This window comes from Tupaia chinensis, unplaced genomic scaffold (genome assembly GCF_000334495.1).
Source record: "Tupaia chinensis unplaced genomic scaffold, TupChi_1.0 Scaffold000392_1, whole genome shotgun sequence".
In the NCBI taxonomy this organism is placed as follows: domain Eukaryota; kingdom Metazoa; phylum Chordata; class Mammalia; order Scandentia; family Tupaiidae; genus Tupaia; species Tupaia belangeri.
In genome coordinates, this window is record NW_006159894.1 from 1,527,246 (window position 1) to 1,555,062 (window position 27,817).

At 39.0% G+C, this 27,817-nt stretch overlaps 1 protein-coding gene across 1 annotated transcript in view; it reads left to right on the forward strand.

Moving 5' to 3' along the window:
* ITSN1 (intersectin 1) overlaps positions 1-27,817 on the forward strand; it is a 268,969-nt gene that overhangs the window by 38,810 nt on the left and 202,342 nt on the right. Inside the window, exon 2 of the mRNA XM_006153903.3 lies at positions 22,315-22,402. The gene's annotated coding sequence lies outside the window, so the exon portion shown is untranslated. The remainder of the gene's footprint in view (positions 1-22,314; positions 22,403-27,817) is intronic.

Sequence of the window (27,817 nt, forward strand, 5' to 3'; positions counted from 1 at the left end):
GTGAGAAAGCAAGGTACCAGGTCAGAGACTTGAGCCATGGTCAGCCAAGTGGGAGTGCAGTACCGTCACCACCATGCCACCTGCCAGCCCCAATCAATTAATTTTTAAAACTTTATTTTACCTTTTTTATTATAAGAGTTAATGAATGTTTATGATAGAAAGTCTCATAAATACAGAAAAATTTCCCCCAAGTATATTTTATCACTTGAAATTCATCTTCTGTTACTATTTTTGGTAATTTCATTCAGTATCTCTTTGATATGTAGGGCTTTTGTTTTGTTTTTCCACAAAATGAAGTTTTTGTTACCAAATATATGCTCATTATAATGAAAAAGATCATAAAGAACACTGTCATTCCAGACACAACACTGTTAACTTTCTGAGATTTATTATTAGTGATCCCTTTTAATGAACATATCCATTGATAGGTGTTACCTTGACCATATGGTTTAAAGCCTTTTTATTTGTTTAAAACTCAGTATCTTTTTATATCTGTAGATGTCTTCTTTAGGCACAGAATATCCTATTCTGAAAAATATCTGTACCTAAACAATTCCTGACTCCTCTTCCTCTATTAGGATGAATTCCCTGAGTTGAGCTTGTAGGTCAAAGAGCATATACAGGGACCAGCAGATGGCATAATGGTTACGTTGCTGGACTCCCACATGGTTAGCCATGGTTCGAGTCTTGGACCCAGTGGCTTCAGTCTCATCATGCCTGGTGTGTGTGTGCATGCCTAAGATACCGGGAGGAGAATGGAGGAGAAGGGATTGCAGTGTGGCCATCCCCTGGGGGGTAATTTCTCGCTTTCTGTCTCTCTCTGTCTCTCCGGTGAGTGCATGCCTCTATAACAAAAATATCTCAAAAAACAAAACAAAACAAAACAAAAAACATGTACAAATTTAAGGTTCTTAATATCTTACCAGATTGTTTACAGAAAGATCAGAGGGATGTTTATACCAACTAATACCTGCCTATTTGTGCCCAGACCCCATGTCTATCCTCATTGGCATTGTAGTATTTGCCAGCTTGATAGATGAAAATAGTATCTCCTTGTTTTAATTACATTCCTTTACTGATGAGAAGCTTGCACTTATTTTCGTGTGTTAATTGGTTGTTTATTTTTTTACTTTTTGAATTTCTATGCTTGTCCTAATAGTTTTGTTTTGTTTTGTTTTGTTTTGTTTTGTTTTAGAGGTATTTGTTATCGGACACATGCCCTTGCCAGAGAGACAGAAAGCAAGAAATCACCCCCTAGGGGGAATGCCATGTTGTAATCCCTTCTCCTCCTGGGATCTTGGGGCACACACGCATACATGCCCTGCGTGAGTTTCAAGCCTCCGGGTCCAGGACTCAAACTGCAGTTGGCCATGTGGGAGTCCAGTGACGTAACCATTAATACCATCTGCTGGTCTCATAATATTTTCTTTTTTGATTACTCTGTTTTCTTGATATATACTTAGGGATTTTTTTCAAAGAATTATTTTTTTATTTAACTTTATTTATGTATTCATTTATTTATTTTAATTTGTCCAGAGAGGGACAGAGAGAGAGAGAGAAAGAAAGCAAGCCACCAGGTTCAGAACTCAAACTGTGAGTGGCCATGTGGGAGTACAGTGCCCCCAACCACCACACCACCTGCCAGCCCCAATATACTTAGGGATCTTAATTACTTATTATTGTTACCATGTTCAGAAATTTTATATATATACATATATATATATATATTGTTTAAATTCCCCTCTCTGCCATCCACCATTATTTTTCACTTTGAAAGATTCTGCCCTTGGTGTCAAATGAGAAAATAATCTCTCACTCCAAGATTTTATAAGTAATAACCTGTATTTTCTTTGAGCACACTTTTGTTTCATTTTTTCACTAGACTCTTTAAACCATCTGTAATTTATTTTGGTTTAAACAAATACATTTTTTCTAGTGTGAGCAAACAAGATTTACGTTTTTTTAATATTTAATTTTTTAGAGCCTATTCATTTATTTCTTCCGTGCAGGTGGAGAGAGGGAGAAGTGAGGGGGGAGAAAGAGAGAGACAGACACAGACACCTCTAGTGGGTTCTCACACTGTGATCCACCCCACCCTCATCTAGCCCAGATCATGAGCACACACCTCTGTATCCAGCATGCTCAGAGAGGTCACGGGATATGTACCCAGGGACCTTTCTCTTGTGAGTCCACTTTGTTATTGCTGTGCTACCACCTGGCCCCTGATGCTGTTTTGGTCATTATGCACATTTAGGTAGCAAATTGGAGATTAGCCTGTGAGTTTCACACTGCTCTGAGGAGTGTTGAGAATTCTGAGAAGCTTTAAAGGGAGTACAGGTTGGGGAGGAGAAAGGGCTGAGCTAGTGCGTGGGTGTTTCCAGCTTCATCTGCTCCCAGGAGCTGCAGACTTAGATGGTTAGTTGTCTAGGAGGCAAATCTTAGACACCTATTAGGCTGTACAAAATTAACATGGCCAACACAGAATTTTTGATGCTAGCCTTACCCTAACCTACATTTCCCAGACCGTTCTCATCTTAGCAAATGGTGCCAGCATCTACTCTGTTATGCAGGCCAGGAACCTCATAGATATCTTTAACTTCTCTCTCTTCCACCCCCTTTATAACTACTCCATTATGAAGTCTTTCAGGCTTCCCGTTGAAAGTATATCCTGAATCTGATCATTCTTAATCATTTCTGCTGTTAGTTAACACATTAGTTCTGGCCACCACTGTCTTATAACGGGTGTCTGCTAGGGTCTCCACCAGGGTCTCCTTGCTAGGTTTTTTTAAAGAATTATTTATTTAATTTTATTTATTTTTATTCTTCAATTTAACCTAAAAGAGATAGATAGATAGAGAGAGAGAGAGAGAGAGAGAGAGAGAAGTGAGAAAGCAAGCTGCCAGGTCCAAGACTCAAACTACTGTCAGCCATGTGGGAGTCCAGCATCCCAACCACCATACCATATGCCGGCCCCTCTCTTTGCTAGTTTTTGTGATTCCACTTGGCCTGCTTGTAATCTGTTCCACACAGTAGCTTCTAGAGCATACATAATATTATGTTATTATTCCCTTGCTTAAAACCTTTCAAAGACTTTCCACTTAGAACCCTTACTACAAAAGATCTGTTTGTCTGGGCCTTTGTTGACTTCTCCTATTTTCTCTCCTCTGCACTCCCTGGTGTACTTTGCACCAGCCAAACTAACTGCTTTCTATCCTTTGAACAGGGTTTTTTTTTTTTTTTTTTCCCCTTCCTTTTCCCTCTGTGACTTTTCACTGTTCAGACCTCTTGTAGAACTTCCCTTCCCAGAAGTTTCCCCTAATGTCTTTTTTGAGAGGCTTTATGCCCAAGAAGAAGCCCCAAACATAGCTTCTAGTCATCATTTAACTGGTTACCCTGCCTTATTTTCCTTAGAGTGGTTCTCTGTAAGTAAAATGATCATATTTATTTGCTTGTTTATGTATTAGTTGTTTTCCCATTTTGGAATGTAAGCTCCCTGAATGCAGAGACCCTTGGTCACTTCTGAATCCTTAGTGCTTAGCCCCACGCCTGACTTACAGTCGGGTACTGGGTGATCATTGTGGAGCTACTGGCATCCACGGCCCCTACTGACACATTAATCAGAGCAACTTAGTTTTTATATTGGTTTTTATATCTTTTTATATCTTGAACTACAGTGTAAGATTTTGTTTATAGATAGTGTTTTTTGGCTGATGGAACTTTGAAGATAATTTTCTTTAGAAGATAAGGATTTATTTTCTTCGTTATACATCTTTCTTTTGGAATGTTCCATTTACTTTATAAACGTATTGGTTGTATGGTGCTCAAGTTTTTAACCTGAAGGGACAAGCACGAATATAATTTGATGATTTTAAACATTTCCTGCCTAAGATTACTTTTTACATGATGTTATATGCCAAAGATTATTTTATCATTTAGTTAGGAAGATGGTGAGATATATCATCTTTATTTACCCTTTTTACAGAGTGCTTCCTGAATTCCAAGCCAAAGCATTTATATAGCCTTACTATATAAATATTTATGTTTCTGGTATGTTATTCATCCATATAAATATATGTTCCCCTTGATCTCTCTCTTTCTATATATATGTATGTGTGTGTATATATATATATGTGTGTGTGTGTGTGTGTGTGTTTACACACAGTGTTTGTGTTCTCTAGTTTCCTATTAAATTGTAAATACTCAAGTCTATGACATCTGTGCTTTCTTTTTTAACTCCTCACTGCATTGGTACTCTGATCTGCTCTCAAAATATTAGTTTATTTTGTGATATCTGTCCTAGGTTAATTTCAGTACTTTAATTTTTTGGTTACTTTTAGAAACCCACCTCAAAAAGTTACTGTTTTCTACATTTTAACACATGACTACAAAGAGATTGTCTTTAGTTTTTGCTTTATGTATTTTCATGTTATATTATTGGATGCATAAAGTTTTACAAGCATTGATTTCATACGAATGAATGTATTTTATGAAAACAAAATTTATTTTTTATTATATTTATAGCTTTTGCATTGAAATGCTACTTTATTAAGTTGCGCAACACTGTATGTGTGTGTGAAGTTTCTTTTATGGGAAAGAGACAGACACACAGACAAGACTAGTATGCTCAGTCACTCGATAGTTTTTTCATACTGTAGTCTCTGCTTCAGCTTTCCAGATAGCCAGGATCATAGGTGCTCTGGGCATGCTCTATCTGTTCAGGTTGACCCAGGATCAAAACCTCGAGCCTTCCCATCTGGCTTCAATACTATACAGCAGTGCCCCACTGCAGCTGTGCCACTGCAGCTGGGCCTTTTGTGTGTTTTGATAGATCTTTACTCATCCTTTTATTTTTAATTGGTCTTTTTATTTCAGGTATATTTGCAGTTAGCTTGGCCTGCTTTCTTTTCATAACAGCCTATTCTTATTTAATATAATGTTCTTTTGCATTTTATTATTTCTAAGACAGGTGTCTATTAGCAAATGTCTACTACTTTAATAACTCACATTTAATTTATATCAAAGGGAAGCATTGGACTTCATTCCTCTAGACATTTTTGGTTCTTTTGTGTACTGTGGGTTATTTTCATTTGTGCCACATTTTCAAGGTCCTAAGGAAGAGAATTTCATGTATTTCTAAGGATTGACTGAGAAGATAGTAAGGGAGCTTCCTAGATTCTTGGGGAGAAAATGAAGCAATCATGGAGTTAGTGACTGCATGTTTTGGGGACCAAAGTGTCACTATCTGCTTCTTTTATATAATGTTGTAAACCAGAGTGGGCACAGCGAGGGACGGGATTACTTATTTCCTCCTCCTGCCCATTGGTTGTGATTCTTTAATGTAAAAAATTTTAGTGAGGGGTATATAAATTAGTTTGACTTCTCCCCAACCCGCTGCTCGCCTCCTTCCGCCCCGAGAGATTTTTTTTGCTCTAAGGCATGTGTGCTCTCTGGAGAAACAGACAGAAAGTGAGAAATCTCCCCTCACAGGGGATGGCCATGCCACAATCCCTTCTCCTCCATTCTTCTGGCATTTTAGGCATGCATGCACGTGTGCCCAGCATGGTTTTCAAGCCTCCAGGTCCAGGACTCGAACCATGTTCAGCTACATGGGAGTCCAGCCCTTTCACCATTACAGCACCTGCTGACCCAAAAATTAGTCTGCTTTTGCTATATACTACATTGCAATAGCGATTCCCAAATCTCAGTAGTGTACAGCAAAAAAAAATTATTTCTCACATTTATGCCTTTGTGGACTTCATTCCAGGACTGGAAAGAGTAGAAAAGAGGCATGACAGGAGCTCACAGCCATTTCTACTCACAGTTCATTGGTCACTCACAGATGCCTCAGTGGGCATGAAATAGAACTCCTCCATGCCCTGCAGGGGTAGGCAGGTAATGAATCTGGTAAGGGAAGGACAGCAGATACTTTGACAATGATATTATCTGTTGCAATATATGTGGTGACTTTTAATGTTTCCTAGATTTATGGAGGAGGGTATTCAAGATGAGAAATGGGGCAGGAATTCTAGCCTACGCTATGAGATTTTACTAGTTAAGTCTTTATTACCACTTTTGGGATCTCTGCCGATGGTGGATTCAATGCATGGTAGCTGCTTAATAGAGGTCTGTTGAATTAGGGGACAAAAGTTTCTAATAGCAAGAAAGCAAACTGATTCTTTTCATATTTGCTATAGTTTGCAGTTTAGTGTGAAAGAGTTTTACAGAGCATTTCCTTAGCACCTTTTATATATAAAAAGTGCTTTTTTGGGTCATTTTGTCATACCAAAAATTTGTATTTTGCTTGGTTCTACTTTAAGGACCTGCATATTCGTTATAGGGAAATATGTGTAATATGCATTACATATCAGTAAGGTAAAAATCCGGTTCTATCTAACTACACAGGGCAACTACTCATTTTTTATTATATGCCTCCTTTTCTTTCTCTTTCTCTCTGTGTAGTTTTTGAACATTGTTTATGTTTGCAGTCATACTGTAATCACATAGTATTGTACTTCCTATAGTATTTCTTGCTAAGCTTGTAATAATAGTACATATCAACAGTTGTAAGGGTCATAGATGAAACAGTATTTATAAGATTAATTCTCTACACTTTCTATTCTACTCCTCCATATGAACTGTTAAACCCAAAAGTTAACTTCTGATAACTTCCTCTTCCCTCTCTCACTATGGCAAGGATTGAAACAAGCAAGAATGATGAAAGGTAGACAGCCGGCCTGAGAAATCAGGTGCCACAGTAATTTGGGCACTGGACAATCAGCACCTGATAAGTCAGGCTCTGTCTTTTTCTTTTACTCAGAGATCACTTTTCATACCCTGGAATTTGTACCGTACCATCTTTGGAATGATCTAAAAGTCAAGAACTTTACAGAAACTTGATTTTAGTGCTACTACCTTTTTTTGGTGACTGATTACCCGCTGAGCCTAATGTGAGTCGTTCAAGAAAATGCAACCCCTGCTTGAACCTGTCTGTCGAGGACCCTGTTTATGGAAAGCTGAAGCTCTTTTTTAGCTAGTCATTGAACTTTCGTGTAAGCAAGCCATTGTACAAGTGTACCATGCCTTGTTCTTTTGTGTCATTAATCATCTTTTCTCCAAGTCTTGGTAATGAGGCTGAATCTTGAGTCATCTGGCTCTTCACTGTGCTAGAAGTCCACCCTGCTGAGTGAATGTGTGAAATATTTGTTGTTCTCAGTTTAGATCTGAGAATGGGTTTGTCTCCTGTAATGCACAGATTGAATTCCTTATACATTTGTTTCTAAAAGGTACCTTTTGTATCCTTTTTAACAAAGAGTTCTGATCAGGGTATAGATGCCATGAATAACCAAACCATTTATTAAACTCTTTAGAATAACTTCTGTACTTAATGAAATTTCCAAATGTTTTGTAATATGAAATATAGACTCAGGGGGCTCAGGGACAAATTTTCATTTTCATGAATTTCTCTATTTTGGTTTTTGTGGTTGCTATCCATTTTAAAAACATCCACTCTGTTAGATAGGTTAGGAATGTACGCAGAATGACAGCTTGAATAATGTGTGTGTGTGCTGTTGGAGCAGATGCCCATAAGGAAAACTATCAGATCAAAGAGGGGAAAGGAGAAAAAAGAGAAAAGTGAACCCACCCTGTAACATCTGTTAGAGACAAATATGAGCCCTGCAAATTAATCTTCATTTTTCAGTGTAGATTTTATTTTAATTTTTCTTCTTTTATTAAAACACTTTAATGAATTCTGTATTAGTAAAATGCTGACATCTTAAAGTAGTATGATTCAGTGTAACTTTGACTTTCAATATGTCTACTTACTAATCTAACACGCACTTCCTTTAAGAAAGGTGTCTGTATATTAAGGTCCTCTCACAGATCAGACGTAACCTTGGTTGTCCAGTGTCTCAGATCATTCCTGGAGACCAAGTTGACCTCGATGATTCTCATCAGAGTTTTGATTCTGTTGGAAAGCTAGTCAGACATGTATATGGGTTCTTTTTGTGTTGTAATTCTTAGCAGAATCTGAAAGAATTAAATGGTCCAAATGTGGAATAGCATGATTTATGAGAAAGTGTATTAAGATCAAAGTATTATGTTTAAAAAAGTGGTTTAAAAATGGTTTAATCTCAGGTTAGCTCATAGAAACACATAGAAGGATAGTTAAACATTTACTAAGCATTATTTGAAGCCTGGATTTTGGATAGATAGTTTCCCTGAGACATCTGTCTGTCTGTCTGTCTGTCTTTTTTTAAAGTTGCTGTAATTTAATTAATTTATTTCATGAAAGACAGAGACCGAGAGAGGCACCCTTGACAGAGTCTCACCGTAATGTGATCTCCCAGGCACTTCCAGCCAGGATCTGGGTGCACGCAGGGTGTTCAGGTAGACCTGGGTTCCAAGCCCAGGGGCCTCCCCAGATGGCTCCAGTATCGTACATCAGTGTCCTGCTGCCTGTGCCACTGTGGCTGGGTCACTGAGATATCTTTACATTTTCCCTAATTATTTTAGAAAGAATGTCTGTTGTCAGGATGAAGGGGGGAAATGATCATTTTTAAACATCAGACTTAATTAAAATGACATATAAAGGAGAAAACATTAATGTAGAGACAGGTACTGTCCTAATTCACCCATTTACAAGGAATTGTGTGAAACAACAGAAATACTGGAAGGTCATTCTAATGGTCTTCTAATCACAGATCATTTAAATTGCTGTATTCCTTTTGAATTCTTGGTTAAGTAAGTAAAGAAAAGGGGTAGTTGAGAAGCATTTAATTTCTAAAATCTAGCTTTCTTCTCTCTCTCTCTGTTTAACCTTTTATTATGAAAAATTTCAACATCTAAAAATTCCAAGGTCTACAAAAGAAAGGAGAGTTGTAAACTCTACCTTCAGTATCCGTTACCCAGCTCCAGTAACCGGTAACTTGGCCAATCTTGTTACATCTATTCTGCCTGCCCCTCCCCCTATTATTTCAAAGCAAATTCTAGACATCATATCATTTCATTAAAGCAAGTTGCTTTTGCTAGTGACTGTAGAAGCCATTTACTCAACCTGTTGGCATTAGCACAGATGCTAGGGGGCTGAATAAAATTTTGAGCCCGTCTCTGCACTGAAGAGCTTACGTTTTGAAAAAGGAGCTCATATTTTCACTGCATACTTAGTGCTCAGGGAATCAGGACTTTCTTCAAGTTTCTCTTCCTTGTCTTTTAAATAGGGTTGTATTTGTGAAGTTCTTATCTGGTTAGATATTCCTGCAGCAAGTTCAGGTTTGGTCATCCTGTACTGCTTTGGCTGTGCCTTATCTAAATAGTATTGAAAGGAAGAAAGAATTGTTTCACCAACAGTTGGCTCTGAGAACAGTTAGGTAGATTGGGTATATTTAGGAAATACCCTTTAATGCTGTAATAATATACCAGCTCTTAAAGTCCTTTATAATAATAGCTCTTAAAAAGCACAAATAAAACACTTGAAAAGTCCTTTTTCTTAGCCATCAGTAGGACGAATTAATTCCTTTTTTGAGTTAAAATGAATTTTTTCCCAAGTATCTCAGATCTGCTAGTATTGGTTGACTCATCCTTTGTTGTTAAACCTATTGGTTTCCTGGGCCAGCGTGTCTTTTTGTATACTTTGACCTTGCACTTTAAACTGAATTCCTTTTGTCCCTTGAAGAAGGCATAAAGCTGTCAGTTGCTATTGGTGAGTGTGGGAAATAGCATTTGCACTTTTCTCTATAATTTCTACATCTTACGTGGCTTTAATAATAATCATGGTAACTATTTTTAATTTACTGCTAAAAAATCAATTCATCAGACTGAATAGAAGACTTGAAACAATTTCTTCCATAAACTGAAGCCATTTTACTATAATTGTTCTTAGCATTTACTTCTTTTTTTTTTTGTAGAGGTTTTTGCTATAGGGCGCGTGCGCTTGCCAGACAGACAGAGAGAGACAGAGAGATAGAAAGCGAGAAATCACCCCCCAGGGGGGATGGCTACACCGCAATCCCTTGTCCTCCATTCTCCTCTCAGGATCTTGGGCATGCACGCACACGCGCCCGGCGTGAGTTTAAGCCACTGGGTCCAGGACTCGAACTGCGGTCGACTACATGGGAGTCCAGTGACATAGCCATTACACTAACTGCTGGTCCCAGCATTTACTCCTTGAACATAGAAAGCTGTGAGGTTCAATTTTATATTCTATTTTATTGTACTTGTGAGGGTAATTGGTGAATTGTGTGAATGGTATGCTTAAAAATGCTGGACTGAGCTAGGTCAGGAATCTAACTGGTGCATGATTAAATGTCTACTTCAGTTGCTAAACAGAAATGATTGTTTCTATATTTTACCTGTTTTACAGGGATGTTGTCAGAATTACTATAATTAGATTGAAAATCTGCAAAAATATTTGAACAGCTTCACTTATAGGTGCTATATGAAGCAGAGTGTTATTAACATCTCAATTTTTCTTGATTTGTGTGTTTTTCTTTCTTTTTTTTCTTTTAGAGAGGTTTTTGGTATCAGGTGTGTGTGTTCACCAGTAAGACAGAGACAGTGGTATCGGGTGTGTGTGTTCACCAGTAAGACAGAGACAGAGACAGAAAGTGAGAAATCACCCCTGGGGAGGGAGAGGGGGGACAATCCCACTTCCTCCATTCTCCTCTCAGGATTTTGGGCAGGCATGCACATGCGCCCAGCATGAGTTTTAAACTACTGGGTCAGGACTCTCAAACTGCAGTTGACTATGTGGGAGTCCAGTGATGTAACCATTACACCTTCTGCTGGTCCCTTGATTTGTGTTTTTGATACTAAAAATATATATTGCTTTTTCTCTTTTCCTAGCATACATTTTGATAAGTGTTTTTAAATTTCTTCCCTTAATATTTTTGTTATTTGAAACAAGCATGATACAAAAGCATTCTTATGTCCTATTTTTAGTGTACAGTGATGCATTTGGATAGGTGGCTAAGTTAATGGCAAAGTAATTGAACTGTGTTAGTGCTCGCCTGTGCAATCTCCTGGCCTCTCACTTTCAGTGTAGAGTTACTGTTTACAGTGACACGTTTCACTGTCTGTGACTGGGCAGTCTGACAGTTTGTCTGTTCCTTGACTGTCTTAGCTCCATTTTTAGCTTATTCCCTTACACCCCCATTTTATATCTTAGATTTCAGGGTGGTCGATCAGTTTGTCTTACTACTCCAGGGAAGATTAGTGCTGTATAATAAGACCAGGATCAGATCCTTCATAGTATGTGGCATAAATTGAGAAGCAGAATAAACGAGCAGATCTAAGACCAGACCCAGGTCACCAGACACCCCCCCACCCAGTTTTTCTGGGCTCCCCTTATGTGTTTGCGAATTAAATTGTTCTCTTTATTTAGTTTGGGTTATTTTACTTGTTAATGGCTAATACAGTTGATCTTTTTTCCAACATAATTTGGACATGCTTCATGTATATTGTCAGAATGCTCATTTCCTTCTAGTACTAACAGTAGCTGGTCAGACTTAGTAGTTAAAAATTTCCCAGCCCATTGGTATGCTTATAGGAATGAACTTTTAACATAATGGAATACTCTTACCTATTTGGGTTTTGGTGTTTCTAATTTATACAACTCTGAGGCCTCTGTATGTGGAGTGGTAGTTTTTCAGGGAATTGGTCTGTTTTTTTCTCACAGGATGGTCTCTTTTGCTACATTGTTATGTTGACCTACTCAAAGGATTGGTCTCTGTTACTTTTGGAAATGAAGTAACATTTAGGAACAAATAGATAACTTGCTCAAGATAGCATTTGAAATAAGGAGGCAGGGGCAGTTGTCAATGGTTTCTATAATGTTTGAAAATGGCCCTCATTATATTATAGGACTTGAATTGGCATCCTATGACAGCCACCTTGCTTATAAGAGTCCTTAAAAAACTATAGTAATGCACTTTGATACTGAGTACATAAACATAGAAACCTCTGAAGCTAAGCTGAATTTGTTTGATTTTCAGGCCAAGTAAACTAACACTACTTCTAAGAAAAACTTGTGCTGTGTGCAGATAAAGAACCACCTAAGCATTTTGATTGTTGCTTCCAAAATAGCAAATTTCTAGAATATGATTGCCTAGTTTATCTTTGAAAGAGGGAGGAGAAAACTGCCTTGCCTGTGTTAGAATATTAAGTTTAAAAAAAGTCATCAGTGTCTTGTCTTTTTTAATTCTCTTAAAAAGGCATATGTTTAAATATCAGCTTATTAGTTGAATAGTTTTTGTGTATTTTTTTTTTTTACGAATATCTGTCTGAACACCACATAACTGACTTGAAAATTACATGAAGGCCGTTCTAAGACTATGAAGCATAGGAAATTAGTGGCTCACTAGTTTCCTCACTAGTGGAGGTAGAGGTAGCTCACTAGTGGAGGTAGGAGGAGAGAGAGAGAGAGAGAGAGAGAGAGAGAAAGCAAGCAAGCCACCAGGTCTGGGACTCGAACCGTGGTGGGCCATGTGGGAATTCAGCAACCATAACCACCACGCCACCTGTTGGCCCAATCATTAAAATCATTATTCCTTTTAAAATCATTATTCCTTTTTTCTGCTTTGGCATTTGTTATACATTAGAGAATTTAACGTATAACAGAATTTAAGCTGGTGCCCAAATGTTTATATGACTACACTGTAGCAGAGTCTTCATTCTCACAGTCTTAATGGAAGACTCCTTGTTTAGGTCTGAGTTTATACAGGTGAGGACTGAATGACCACTGAAGGTGGAAGGGTTATTACAGGGATTACTCAGTAGTTCATTTGTTGATTTGTTCGTTGATTCATCCTAAGATGCATTTATTGAGCACACACATTTTCTATGCCTTTTATGACTAAACCATGTGATAGGCAGAGACAGATCCTTGCTCTCATGACTGTTCTCACAGGAGTAGTCTTGTCTGAAAAACAGTGAATAGCATTTGGCAATTATAGGGCATGCACAGAGGAAATCCACTGAAACCAGTCTAGGGCGCAAACAGAACATATGACCCAAATCAAGAATGGCAAGAAGAAGGAAAAGAGAAAATGGAGCATGGGTAGTCTTCTGCCAAAGATAAATTCAATAATTCTATAAGATAGTTCAGCAGTTCAGTTCCCAGACTGTAGTAGTCGCACAGTAAACTAATGTTTATGATTGTCCAATGTTGACATAGTGATTTTGAGTATCTTTGTCTTGGTATGTTTCTACAAATGGACTATACTCAATTTTTTTCCTTTTCAATTTTGGCTTTGTGGATGGGCAGGGTCTTCATTCTCACAAGTGAGTAATGCTTATCTATTTATATTTAAGGCCAGGTCCCTAAATCCAGCTTCTGCTCTGCCACAAGAGAAACATGCTGCTAGGTAAATCTGGTCCTGATACATGGCTGTTCAAAATCTTTCGGTGGCTTCCTTGCCCGGTGGGCCATAGTCTAGTCCATCTCCGTTTTTACACCTTTGTCCTTGGGATGGTTTCACTCCTAGAAAACAATTCAGTGAACTTCTCTTCATCCTCTCAAGTCTGTCTGGCCACTGCCACTGGGAGCCTTCCCCCCCAAGCTCAGTTAATCAGTTTCTCCTCCTGCTGCCTTTGTACTTTGACCTGCTATCTGCTGTAGAAATCCAGCACCCTGGGCCAGAGCTGTTTGTTTACTCTGCCTGTTCTAAAAGTGAGCTCTTTGTGCATGTACTTAGTCTTCCTCTCTTTGGGCCTTCATGTTCATTAAAATAACTACCATATAATGAACAGTAATTAGTTTAAAAAGCAGTGTAACATTTATACATTTATTTTGTTAAGTTCCTGATTATGACTGAACAAAAACTAACATTTTTTAGCATTTGATTGTGTTAGTCACTGTTTCAAGGGTTTTACTTACATTGACATTCATTTACTCCTCCTTGGACCCTCGTTAACATGGTAAGGAAGACTATTCAAGACTGCTGCTATAGGGGGTGGGGATGGGCTCAACCGAGTACAGCGAGGACAAGCAGGATTTACAGCCAAGGAGCAGAGTGAGGAGGTCAGTGGGTGGAAAATTACTGAGCAGAGACATCACGGGTTGGGAGATGGGCTGAGAGATTGTTCCCAAACTGCCTGCCTTGGTTAGGCTTCTGTAGTGAAATATCATAGACTGGGTGCCTCAAACAATAGAAATTCATTTCTAGTGATTCTGGAGCCTGGGAAATTTTAGATCAAGGTGCTAGCAGAGTCAGTGCCTCTTGAGTGCCCCTTTCTTGTTTGCAGACAGATGTCTTTTCTTGCTATATCCTCACATGGCAGAGAGGTCATCTCTTGGATCTGTTCTTTGAAAAAACAGTAATATTGGGCCATGAGGGTGACACGGAAGTTAAGGCAGCTGGATCCCACGTGACTGACTGTGCAGTTCGTGTGCCGGACCCGGCTACTTAAAAACCACATGCATGCGTGCCCAAAGTCCTGAGAGCAGAGTGAAATAGAAGAGATTGCAGTATGGCCATCCTCCCAGGGAGTGATTTCTCACTTTCCATGTCTCTCAGTTTCTCTCTTCATTTCTGCCAAGTGCTCATGCCCTACAGCAAACTTAAAAAAGAAAGAAAGGAGGGAAGGAAGGAAGCAAACAAAACAAAAAAAACACTATTCATTAGAGCTCCAACCTCATCCTAATTTCCTCCCAAAAGCCCAATCTCAAATTATCATCAATTTGGGAATTAGCGCTTCAGAGAATGGACACTGGGGACGATATTATTCAGTCCGTAGCACTGACCTAATAAGATTCTTGCTTTAGTCAGCCTGAGGATGTAGACGTCAGGGGTAGGGTGAAGAATTTGATCAAGATTCTTCCTAAACTGACTTAGTAGGATTCGTTCTGTACCCGAGCAAGGCAGGGGCTGGATGATGATACAGTGTTCAGAGGAGCCTGACTGAAGTTTGGTCAGAGAGCTTTTGTCATTGTTAGATTTCGTTTTTTGGAGAGGTTTTTGCTATAGGGTGCGTGTGCTTGCCAGAAAGACAGAGAGAGACAGAGAGACAGAAAGTAAGAAATCACCCCCCAGGGGGGATGGCCACACTGCAATCCCTTCTCCTCCATTTTTCTTTCAGGATCTTGGGCATGCACGCACACACACCTGGCATGAGTTTAAGCCACCAGATCCGGGACTCGAACCGCGGTCGACTACATGGGTGTCCAGCGACATAGCCATTATGCTAACTGCTGGTCCCATTGTTAGGAGCTTTCTGAGTTGGGCAGTGTGAGGAGTTAATGGAAAATGTATACTATGAAAAAAATATGCATGAATTTCAAAGGTTTTTGACATTAAAATAAACTCATATTTTAATTCCATTTTCCATGAACTTCTTAAGTTCTCTTGCATTAACATTCATGTTTTATAGATTAAGAATCTACAGCTTAGAAAGAGGCTAAGCGCCTCATGCAAGGTTCACAGCCAGTAAGTACCTGAGCTGAATACTCACTGGAATGCCTTTGTCTGGTAACTTTAAACTGCTGGTCTTTTGGACTGTGCTCTGCCTGTGATGGCTCAATTAGTTTTTGCTAACTGACAGTGAGGATCAGTAGAGGTCGCCTCTATTTTAGAAGGGCTCATGGCCTGGCTGCCATGGCGCTGTTGAGTCCCACTGGAGCAGCACACTCAGATTACAAGTCAGAGTGACATTTAAATATTAGCAACTTTGTTGAAATAGATGTCGTGAGTATCTACTCTCTTTTTATTTCATTTTTTAAAGAATTATTTATTTTTTTTAAGAATTATTTTATTTAACTTTATTTTTATTTGATCAGAGAGGGACTGAGAGAGACAGGGAGAGAGAGGGAAAGAACAGTGAGAAAGCAAGTCATCAGGTCTGGGACTTGAATGGTGATCGGCCATGTGGGAGTCCAGAGCCCTTAGCCACCATGCCACTTGCCAGCCCCTAATTAATTTATTATTATTACTTTTAAAAAATTTGCTGTAGAGCATGTGTGCTCACCAGAAAGACACACAGAGAGAGAAAGAGAGAAAACAAGATGCCAAGTTCTGGACTCAAATTATAGTTGGCCATGTGGGAATCCAGGACCTCAACCACCATGCCACCTGCTGGCCCCTTTATTCCTTTTAAACATTTATCATAATAACATACTTTTTATTTTTTTTTAAGAATTATTTAACTTTATTTATTCATTTAAATTTGACGAGAGAGAGACACAGTGAGAGAGAAGTAAAGTAAGAAAGCAAACCACCAGGTCTGGGACTCAAACCATGGTCAGCCATGAGGGAATCCAGCACCCTTAACCGCCAGGTCACCTGCCAGCCCCCCAGAATAACATTCCCTTAAAAATGTTTCTTTAAGGCTGGCTGCATATCACAGTGGTTAAGCACTGTGCCTGGGGAGCTGGATCCCAAATGGGCATCGATAATTTGAATTCTGACCCTGGAAGGTTGAAAAACACATCAGGTGTGCTCTCTCTCTCACACACACGTGTCTGTGTATGTCTGCAGTCCTGACGGGATGGTGTAATAGAGGAAAAGGATCGCAGCACAACATCCCATTGAAGGATGCTTTCTCTCTCTGGCAAGTTCTTGTGTCTGGCAATTAAAACATTTAAAAAAATTTTTTCTTTTCATTTATGATTGAGTGTATGTGTACATGAAGTAGAGCGAGAGAGAAGCACAGCCTCTGTGGGGTCTAGTCATGCTGCAGTCCCCTTCCTCTAGTCTACTAGCCTGGCAGATCTTGGGCACTTGGCACATGTGCTCAGCATGCTTCCGGCTGACTGAGGTGAGGATTCAAACTGCAGTCTCCATGTTGGATCTGACCTCTCTAAGCAGCATATTACCACTGTGCCATGGGGCAGGCCCGACAACTTCTTTTTTCTGTATAGGGCATGTGGACTTGCTGGAGAGACAGAGAGATGGAAAGAGAGAAAGTGAGAAATCACCTGTCAGGGGGGATGGCCACACCACAATCCCTTCTTCTCTTGGGATCCTGGGCACACATGGATGTATTCCCAGTATTGAATTTTAAGCTACTGGATCTGAGACTTGAACCACAGTCATCTGGGAGTCCAGTGCCCCAACCACTATGCTACCTGTCAGCCCCCAGCGACACTTTTTAGTCATAACTCAATCTCATCTACTTGAATGTAGTCATGAAAGGAAGAAAATATAAAAAATTAGGATTTCAAATGTTCTAAACATGAAAGGGAATTTTAAACATGAATCAATCCATTTCTGTGATTAGCTCTTCAAATATGGGTGAGTTATTCTGTAAGCTTTATGAATCAGCTATTTTCTAAATGGTAATCAGTGAAACAGGACCATTTCTGTGTGACTGCTCAATTTTCTATAAAGAATAAAAATGAAAACAAATAGCTTGTATAGCTGTTCTTTGAGTTTCTGGGGTCTATATTGAGAGGAAGACCTCTGGTCACAGATATGTGCCTTAGATAGCTGGGGGGCTACGTCCTGCTGCTGGGTCCTATTTTTCTGTACAGCATCTCTCAAGTTCTCTCATTCTAGATACATTCCTGCATTCAGGACTGGCTTTGGGATGCTTTTTAGTTATAGTTTGATATGGTGATTTGCTAATTCTCCTCATGCTGTTTTTAAGTCCAGAATGCTATCCCTGTGTGTTGTGCTCCTAATTTAAATCATACTTGTTGCTGTTAATTTTCCAGAATGGTTTCTCTTTCTCTCTTTCCCCCTCTCTCTCTCTCTTTTTTTTTTTTTTCTTTTTGTCTTAGGGTATGTGTACTTGCCAGAGAGACAGAGACAGTGAGAAAGAAAGTGAAAATTCACCCTTGTGGGGAGCATGGCCACACCGCAGTCTCTTCTCCTCCATTCTTCTCCCGGAATCTTGGGTATGCACACACACATGCTCAGCCTGAGTTTCAAACTACCAGGTCTGGGACTTGAAGGGTGATTCGCCATGTGGGAGCCCAGTGATGTAACTGCTATACCATCTACTGGCCTCCAGTGTGGTTTCTTAGTGTCTCAGTCAGGGCTGGTAGGTTTCCAATGGCCTATGGAAGGCCACAGGTTTTTCTTGTTTGACGGAGTGTATGAGGGTACTTCAAAAACTTTACAGAGGTCCAGCTCCATGGCCTGGTAGTTAATGGAACCAGAGCCAGACACAGAAAGTGAGAACTCACCCTTCGGGGGGGCGGGGAGGGGACACACCACAATCCCTTCTCCTCCGTTCTTATCTTGGGATTTTGGGCACATACGCACATGTTCCCAGCATGAGTTTCAAGCTGCTGGATCCAAGACTCAAACTGTGGTCAACCATCTGGGGGTCTAGTGCCTTAATCACTATGTTCTGGCCCCCTAACCTTTTCTTTTTAGAATTACTTATTTGATTTAATTTATTCTTTTAAAATTTGCTATAGTGCATGTACGCTCACTGGAGAGAGACAAAGACAGAGAGAGAAAGCAAGCCATTAGGTTCAGGACTCAAACCATGGTTGGCCGTGTGGGAGCAAGTCCAGCATCTTTAACCATCACCACCATGCCATCTGCTGGCCCCTCCAACTTTTAATTTATTGGTCAGTGCTTTTTTTTTTTTTTTTTAGTTTACTATAGGGCATGTGTACTTGCAGGGGGTAGAACATAGTGGACATAATATCTCATATAAAATTCAATACTTGATAAATGTTTTTAATTGTCATATATTTCATTGTGTATGTATCATAATTTGCTTAACTGTTATTATACTAGTGAGCATTTAAGGTTATTTCAGTCTTTATTAAAAACAAAGTCAGGGTGAATGTCTTTGTACGTGTGTTTTTGTATTTTAGACCATTTTCTTAGGGTAGATTTGCAAGAGTTTTATTACTGGATACAAAGGCAAGAACATATTTCCCACTCTTGATAACATATTTTGTCGCTCTCCAAAGTTGTAACAGTTTGCCCTCCCGTCAGTAGAGTGAGTGGGAACTGTTTTTGCTATCCTGTTATTAATCCAAAATCTACATCTAATGGATTTATTTATTTATATTACATGAGGGAGAGGGCCCCCATGGGCCTGTGCATGCTGCAGTGTTTTTTCCTCCAACTCTTTATCTAGTCACAGGATCCTGGACATCTATGAGTAGAAGTTGAACCTCTCTAAAGAAAATACAAACATGGAAAAAAAAAATCAGGAATTTTCTTCTTTTATTTTGGATCATAGGTATTTGTGATTTGTAGTAGAAACTTCCAAAGTTCTTTTTCTATACTTTACTGGTGCAGTCAGAGCCAATTAAAGAAATCGAGTGAAATCCCTCTTAATGACCAGCAGCAGGATTCCCTGTAGTCTTCCTGTTTTCTCAGGCTTCAATAGATTTCAGTGTACCTAAATCAAGCGAAGTGAAATTAAATATTTGAATCATGTATGGGTTGCCTTCTAAAGCAGTCTGGTTTTCTGTAAGCTGCAGTCATTTAGTGTTTTAGTGATGCTAATGTTATTGAAGGGTTTTCAGTCCTCTGACCTCCTAGTAGTGATAAATCTTGTGCATAGACGTCCTCTAGGCCATTTTGCAGAGCGCCATTGCTTTTTGTTAATGACCGCATTGTCCTCTGCTCTCATTCATGGCACCCAGCGACTTTTCATTGATGTTGCAGTAGGTATTTTTCTTGGACTTCACCCATTCTTTACACATTGATAAATAATCTTAGCAGAAGGCAACTTGCGTCTGTGTGCCAGTCAGATTTATTACCACGTACCTATACAGATTTTCTTTATCTCCTATTGGGCAGTATACTTAGCAGTCCTGAGCAAAGGCTCAATGAAATTAAAACATTTCCATTTTGTTTTCTATTTTCTCTAATTGGCATTAGGAGTCAGTTGTAGTGGACAGGAGGGTATAATTGTCATTGCTATCCATTGTGGCATGACATCTGTAAAGATGGCAAAGATGTGTTGCATTTGCTGGATTCTCAGTTACATACTTATAATCAATTACATGTAGCCAATTTAATTTTGATGAAATTTGATAACTATTGTTCATGATTTTTTTTAATATGGTATGCATGTTTCGTTTCTTCTTTGACTACAATCTCTTAGCTCATTTTTAATTCACCCAGTTGCAGCCGTTGTGCTATTTTGTTGAAGCAGAGTTTAAAAATCTGGCTGGAGTCCTCATACTTTCTCCCTCTTTTCAGAGTTGCAGTGTTACTTTGTACAATTGGTGCTTTCTCTGCAGTTTCCTGAGTTCTTTCCTACAGCTGAAGGCTGTCCTAAAACAACTCTGCCTAGCCTTGAGCACTGTGCTGGCAGTGAACAGTTAATAACCAGGTTTGGTTGATGGTTGTATTTAGAGATGTACAAGTTAAGGATCTAGAGGTAAAGGTGAGAGTAGTAAATCAGAGCATCGTGTTGACTAAATGTGATACCAGGTCTTATGCTACAGTGTGGAAGTTTATTTATTTAGTTAGTTTAAGAGAGATTTTTGCTATAGGGTGTGTATGCTTGGTGGAAAGACAGAGAGACAGAGCGACAGAAAGTGAGAAATCACCCCCTGGGGGGATGGCCATGCCACAATCCCTTCTTCACTTCCCTTTTGGGATTTTGAGCACACACACACACACACACACACACACGCTCAGTGTGAATTCCAAGCCACCAGGTCCAGGACCTGAACCACAATTGACTACAGGGGGAGTCCAGCAATATAACCATTATACCATATGCTGGTCCCAGTGGAAGTATATTTATTTATTTAAAAGAATTATTTTATTTAATTTTCTTTTTCTTTTTTAATTTGACCACAGAGGGAGAGGGAGAGAGAGAGAGAAAGTCGCCAGGTCTGGGACTCGACCCGCAATTGGCCATGTGGGAGTCCAGCTCCCTTAACCACTTCACCTGCCAGCCCTGGAAATTTATTTTTAATGTTTCTCTTCAAGTATGTTCATGCCTTGTAATGTGTTGAAACTCTAGGTTTTGTTTAGAAGATAACTTTTAGTTCTTGTCTTCTTTATTAACTATATATATCCAAATTCCACAGATGACAACATCTTGTTCTTCTTTACTGGTTCGTTACATTTTTTTTTAATGTAAGAGTTTATAATTACTTGTGAAATTTTAAATTTTGGTCACTTACTAATTTTTATTTGAGAAGGTACTGGAAACTATGTGAATTAAAAATAGGTTAAACTTAAACAATAGCATCCCCTACCCCCAGAGGGCATATGTACGTGAACTAGAGAAAGTACGCATGCGATTGCACCCCCCAATGGCCCGGTCACTTTGCAATCCGTTTTTCCTTCATTTCTCCAGTCCTTCAGGGTCTTGGGCATATGCAGTCATGCTCAGTGTGTTTTTCATGCTGCCAGGGCTGGGATTCAAACTGCTGTTGGCCGTGTGGGCTTCGGTACCCTCTGCAGCACACTTAACCAGTGCACTGTGGGGCCAGCTCAATAATTTCATTATTAACTAGGGTGATAACTTGAAATTATTTCATTACTTTTTACTTTTAAAATAAAATTTTAACCTGAGATGTTCTTTTCCCACTCAGTGGTTTTATATTAGCGTTTTCTATTTGGCTTTGAGTTACACATGTTCCAGGAATTACTTTTTACCTTTCAGTTCCTTGAGGTAATGTTTCGTTCTTAATGATTCTCTAGGAAACAGAATCTTCTAGAAGAAATAAGATTTCTCATTTCATTGAAGTCTCATGAATGATTATCCTAAATGTAGCTGTAGTGTTCTACATTCCGAGTTTTCAAAAATAACTTTAGACAATCTATAGATAATGACTTTTCACATGGTACCTACAGGTGATGGCTGAGAAGTGAACGTAAGAACATCAGAGGGGCCTGTTGATTTCCATTTATTTCTTGAACAGAAATTCCCATCTGTCTTTGCTCTCCTTCATTTTTATCTTTGTATTGTAGCTGTGATTTGTTTTGTTTTAATTGCTCCCTGATGAATTCCCTACTATTGCAAATAATAAAGTAAGAACTGAGGTTAAAATCTCCTTATTATAGCTCTTCAGGCTAGATACCCTGGCATCTCCTTGTGGAATGTAAGCAGAGTAAAGGGACAAATTGTCCAAAATGCCAGCAAGTGTTGCCAGGTGATGTGCTGACAGCTGGACCTGACAGTGATTGCTAGCCACTGGTCATTCCTGACCGTCCCCGTCTCACCTCCCATCCGCTGCCACCACACTCCCCAAACAACAGAAATTGTGGTAGGAATGCCTGTTCCCTTTTAGAAGACAACTTGCATGTTCCTTATAGTTTTTTGGACAAAAAGTTGAGGTCTCTGAAGTTTTTTAGCCTTAGTAATAAGATCCTTTTTATTAGGTTCTTTCCCCTTCCCACATTTAAAATCCTACTGGTGAACAAGCTGCATCTCTCTTTTTAGGTTATCTTGGTCTACTTCACTCAGCAGCACATGCAGAAGCCACGTCTGAGGCTCATGACTTCAGGTCTAACAAAAGGGCGTTGATCAGGTTGGCTATATGTTTGCGGTTTGTCATTTCCTTTGTCCATTTATTATCTTGCCTTCAGTACCTCTTCTCTGTTTCAAAAGAGCTTTGTGTACCTCCTGCCTTTATGTGCAGTCTTACAGGGTGACTTCTGCTTCTTATTTATCTCCTGTTGAAACAGTCATTGCAAGAGTGGAATTTGTTAGATGACCAAATTGGAGACCAGGAGTATAGGCTCTTATAGTTGTTTCCATTCACGGTACTTTTTTTTTTTTTAAGGGAAAGATTTCCTTCGATTTTTTTTTTTTTTTAAGATTTTTAAATTTTGAATTTGTAGAACATATGTGGGGCCATTTGTGTGTGTGTGTGTGTGTGTGTGTGTGTTTAAATTTGTATTCTAAATAAGAGTAAATATAGATAGAATAATACTCAAAACCATACCCCCTACAACTCTTAAATATCAGATAATATTATGATATGGGTAGATTATATAAAAATACTATGAATTTTTTATGTTCGCGAGGATTTTTTTTTTGAGAGTTCTTTTATTTTTATTTTTATTTTTTTGCTATAAGGTGTGTGCGCTCACCAGAAAGACAAAGAGAGTCAGAGAGACAGAAAGTGAGAAATCACCCCCCGGGGGGATGGCCATGCCTCAATCCCTTCTCCTCCATTCTTCTCTCAGGATCTTGGGCACGCACGCACATGTGCCCGGCATGAGTTTAAGCCATTGGGTATGGGATGCGAACCGCGGTCGACTACATGGGAGTCCAGCGACATAGCCATTACGCTAACTGCTGGTCCCGAGGATGTTTTTTAAGATAGGGTCTTGCTTTGTTGGAATCCTTCTGCCTGAACTTCCTGAATATGTAGGACCACAGGTGCATGTTACTATGCCCTAGTTTTTGGATTGAATCTGTATTCAAACTTGGGCCTCTCATGTATCTACCTATATACACTATTGTTGCTGAGCCACTGAGGATATTTTTATATCCTAAAGGGTATTTAATATACATATATTCTCATTTTTTCCCTCACATTTTTATGTTTTTTCTCTTTCTCTATCCTCAGTGTTTTATTTATGCCAACTTTCTATTTTCTGTTTTATCTAGTTTGATTTGCTTTCTGTATCTTACTATCCTATAGATTCTTTAACCTAAAACTAAACCTTTTCAGCAACTTTACAACAAAATTTTAAAAATATTTCTTTATAAGGGATGTGTTAACTTTCTTACCTTAGTTAGTATCATGAAAATCTGTTTCAAATAAATGAATCTGAGTATTGAGAAGGGACATGATAAACTGGGTTTAGACAACAGACGTGTTAAAATGCAAGCCCAAAGGGACTTGTATTTTAAATATGAAGAAGAGCAGGTCCCTGTTATCTTCTCCCTCTGGCCTATAATACCTTCTGGCCAGCTTGCCTTTCTTTGGGTTGGATTTCAAATTTAGTTGTCCACAGTCTAGAACTACTGGAATGGTATAAATTTAAAAAGGGTAGGAGGGAGAATGTAATCCACTTATCCACTTAAGAATGTTCCATTATATGAGGGGTCTTTGACAAGTTCATGGAAAATGTGTGTTGTGAAAAAACTGTGGATTTCTGTTTTTTTTTTTTCCACTGAAACAAACTTGTACTTTAATTCCATTTTTCCACGACTTTTTTTTTTTTTTTAAGAAAATTGAAGCTTGTTTATTTATTTAAGTTTTTGCCAGAGGATGGATGCACTTACCAGAGAGAGAGAGAAAGTGAAAAAACACCACCATGGGGCACAGTTACATAATAATTCCTTCTTCTCTATTTCTCTGTTCTTTTAAGATCTTGGGCACACATACACACATGCCCAGTGTGTTTCTCAAGCCATTGGGTCTAGGACTCAGCCCACATAACTATGTGGGATCTAGCCACCTTAATCATCCGGGCCACAAGCTTTTTTCATTTATTTCTATTTATTTATTCATTTATTTTAATTTGACCACAGAAGAACAGAGTGAGAGAAAGTGAGGGAAAAATGAGAAGCAAGCCACCAGGTCTGGGACTCGAACTGTGGCTGGCCATGTGGGAGTCCAGCACCCTTAACCACCACGCCCCCTGCCACCCCCCTTCATAGTCTTTTAAAAGACCTTATTTATGAATATGAAATACTTTGTCTACAAGGAGTGAGTTCTTAACTATTGAGACCAGGTCCTCTTTGGTCGTGACTCCAACCACAGAAATTGGTAGACTCGTCGTTATAAACATCTGAGAGATTGCCTCTTCTCTTCTGTCACCTTTGCTTATCTCTAATCACTGGGATCCAGCTTCCTTACTTATATAAGAAGATTATAAGGTTTTTGGAGGACCAGCAGATGGCATAATGGCTATGTCACTGGACTCCCACGTAGTCGACCATGGTTCAAGTCGTAGACCTAGTGGCTTAAAACTCACGCTGGGCCCTTATGTGTGCTTGCCCAAAATCCTGAGAGGAGAAAGGAGGAAAAGGGATTGTGGCTTGGCCATTCCCCCCGCAGGGTGATTTCTTGTTTTTTGCCTCTCTGTCTCTGTCTCTCTGGTGAGCACATGCGTCCCATAGCAAAAAGGATTTTGTGAGGGAATGATTAGTAATTAAGCGAAAAACAGATAATGTATATTTATAATCTCCTTTTAGTTTTTAGGTCATTACTCCTAAATTGCCCCTTTAAATATATATTAGAAAAGTGTTAATTACTTGGACTACATAAATGTTTAAGATCTCTTTTACCACGAATAAGTATATATTTGAATTACTTTGTTTCATCTTTCATACTAATACTTATTTTTAAATGTCTTTTCCTCCCTTTAATTAAAAGCACTGAAAATTGTAAAACCTTCAGGAAAGATGAAATAATAGTGCAATGACTACTTTTGGTTTTGGTTTAGCTGTAGATGGTGTGTGTGCATGTATGAATGAGAGAGAGAGTGCTTGTGGGAGTGAGTACCCCCCAATGGGGTCTGGTTACACCACAATCCTTTTTTCTCCAGTCTTCTTCCCATAAGGATCCTGAGTATGCATATGTAGCTGGCATGTTTTTTTCTAAGCCACAGGGCCAAGATTCGAAATCCAGTTGGCCATGTGTAATCTGGCTTCCTCTGCACAGAATCTGACCTTACTGTACTATGGGTTGACCCAGCATACTTCTTTTCTTCTCTCTCTTTTTTTTTTTTTCAGTCTTTTCATATGATTTTACTTTTACCCTTCTACCATGGTAATATGATATCCAAATTTTGTCTTAACTGATGGGTCTGTAAACACAGGCGTATCCATCCCACTGACAGGCAAGGCAAATGCTGCTTCTCGAAATGGTCCCACTGTGGGACCAGCAGTTGGCGTAAAGGCTATGTCGCTGGACTCCCATGTAGTCGACTGTGGTTCGAGTACCGGACCCGGTGGCTTAAACTCATGCCGGCACATGTGTGTGCATGCCCAAGAGGAGAATGGAGGAGAAGGGATTGCAGAGTGGCCATACTTCCAGGGGATGATTTCTCACTTTCCGTCTCTCTCTGTCTTTCTGGCGAGCGCACGCCCCCTGTAGCAAAAACCTCTCCCTAAAAAAAAACGAAGTTGAAATGATCCCACCATGGACCCTCTGGTCATCCAACCCAAGTCACCCCCTTGCCTGGCTTTACGTGCACTACATTGTGTGGTCAGTTCATTGAATCTCATTCCAGACTTTAACTTTTCTATGGCTTCCATAATTTTGCCATGTTTTTCACACAGAATGTGTCTGACCTTTATGGCATCACCCCACCTTTGGAACCCTGAACCTTGTCAGCACTGTCACTCCCAGACGCTGCTCCTGATTTACCCCCTTTTCCAGAACCACTTTTTCCTTTGGGAGGCATCTTTAAGACTTGCTGATGAACATTCCAGCATACTTATTTTCAAAGACAATTTTAGTCTAGTTATTTGATATCAAGTTAAAAGTTTTTCACTATGCCAATAATTTAGACTTCAAAAATTTTGTTCTTCATGATTAAGTTTTGTATTTTTTAACTGCTAAATTTATACTAATTCAATATATTCTAGCAGCTGAAACCTCTAACTATACATTTTTTATTTGTTTCTGTGAAATTGTTATATATTTTATGAATAATCTTGTATTTATGATAACAAAACTTTGAAACTTCACCTTTTTTATCATGCAAAATAACATTTTACTAAATACTATTTTAAGGATGGTCATTCTGTTTTACTAAGTACATTTAAAAAAATAAATAACATTTATAGACATCTACTTTAAATACATCAACATTTGGAATTTTAATGTAAATAGCAAAATTAAGGATCAGTATTTATTTTTTTGACTCTCTAAATTACTCTCATTTCTGCAGCACACGTGAAGAAAGATTAAAGACTTTTTAAAAATATTTTCTTTTCTTTATTTGGGGAGGTTTTTGCTATAGGTTGCGTGCGCTCGCCAGAAAGACAGAGACAGAGAGACAGAAAGCGAGAAATCATCTGCCAGGGAAGATGGCCATGCCGCAATCCCTTCTCCTCCATTCTCCTCTCGGGATCTTGGGCACACATGCACACGCGCCCGGCGTGAGTTTAAGCCACTGGGTCCGGAACTCGAACCGCGTAGGAGTTCAGCAACATAGCCATTATGCTAACTGCTGGTTCCATACTTTTCTCAAATATTTTCTAGCTGTGGTTTAAAAATCCTGACATTCTCCAAACTTTCAAAACCTATTGTTTACCCATTTCTTCATTGCTCAATATTTAGTCTGGGTTTTTTATTTTATTTTGGTAGGTAAATATGAATGTTTGCCTTATTCTAAAAATCGTATCCAGGTCCAGCAATGTGCTTATGAATGGTTTTAGTAACTTGCTGAAAGCATGTCTTACTATGTAAAATGTGCAAAAGAAGGAATCGACTATTTATCCCTTGAGAAAAGACCAAAAAGAATATAAATACCAAGCTGTTAATAGATATTGCCTTTTGATGAATGTTTTTTCTTTTGTTTTTTTCCAGTTTCCTAGATTTATTACAATGGTCATTTGTAAACTTTTTAAAATTAAATCAGCAAGTGTCGGCAGTCATGATGTAGGCACTGTCGTAGATTAGAAACGTTTCAGAAGGAAGGAGTGCTAAGTAGTAAATGGGGCAGACCGTATTCTCCTTCTTGGTAGCTACCTTCTCTCCGTATTGTCTCCTGCCTGGAAAAACTCCAGACCCTCTCCCCAGAAATTTCACCTCTGCACTCTTGGGGTAACTGTCCCACTTCTCTGCTTCCTAGGCAGTGGGGCAGGGCACTTAGAGAGAAGCATGCCTTTTCTTGCTTTGTTATAGTTGGTTTCTACATTGTTTGATCTAGTGTAGGTGACCTACCTTATGCTGCTGAAAATCCTATCGCATGAATAGAACTTCTGCCTTTATTCCTTTTTTTTCTTTAATTGCCAGAGGACACATGTGCTCACT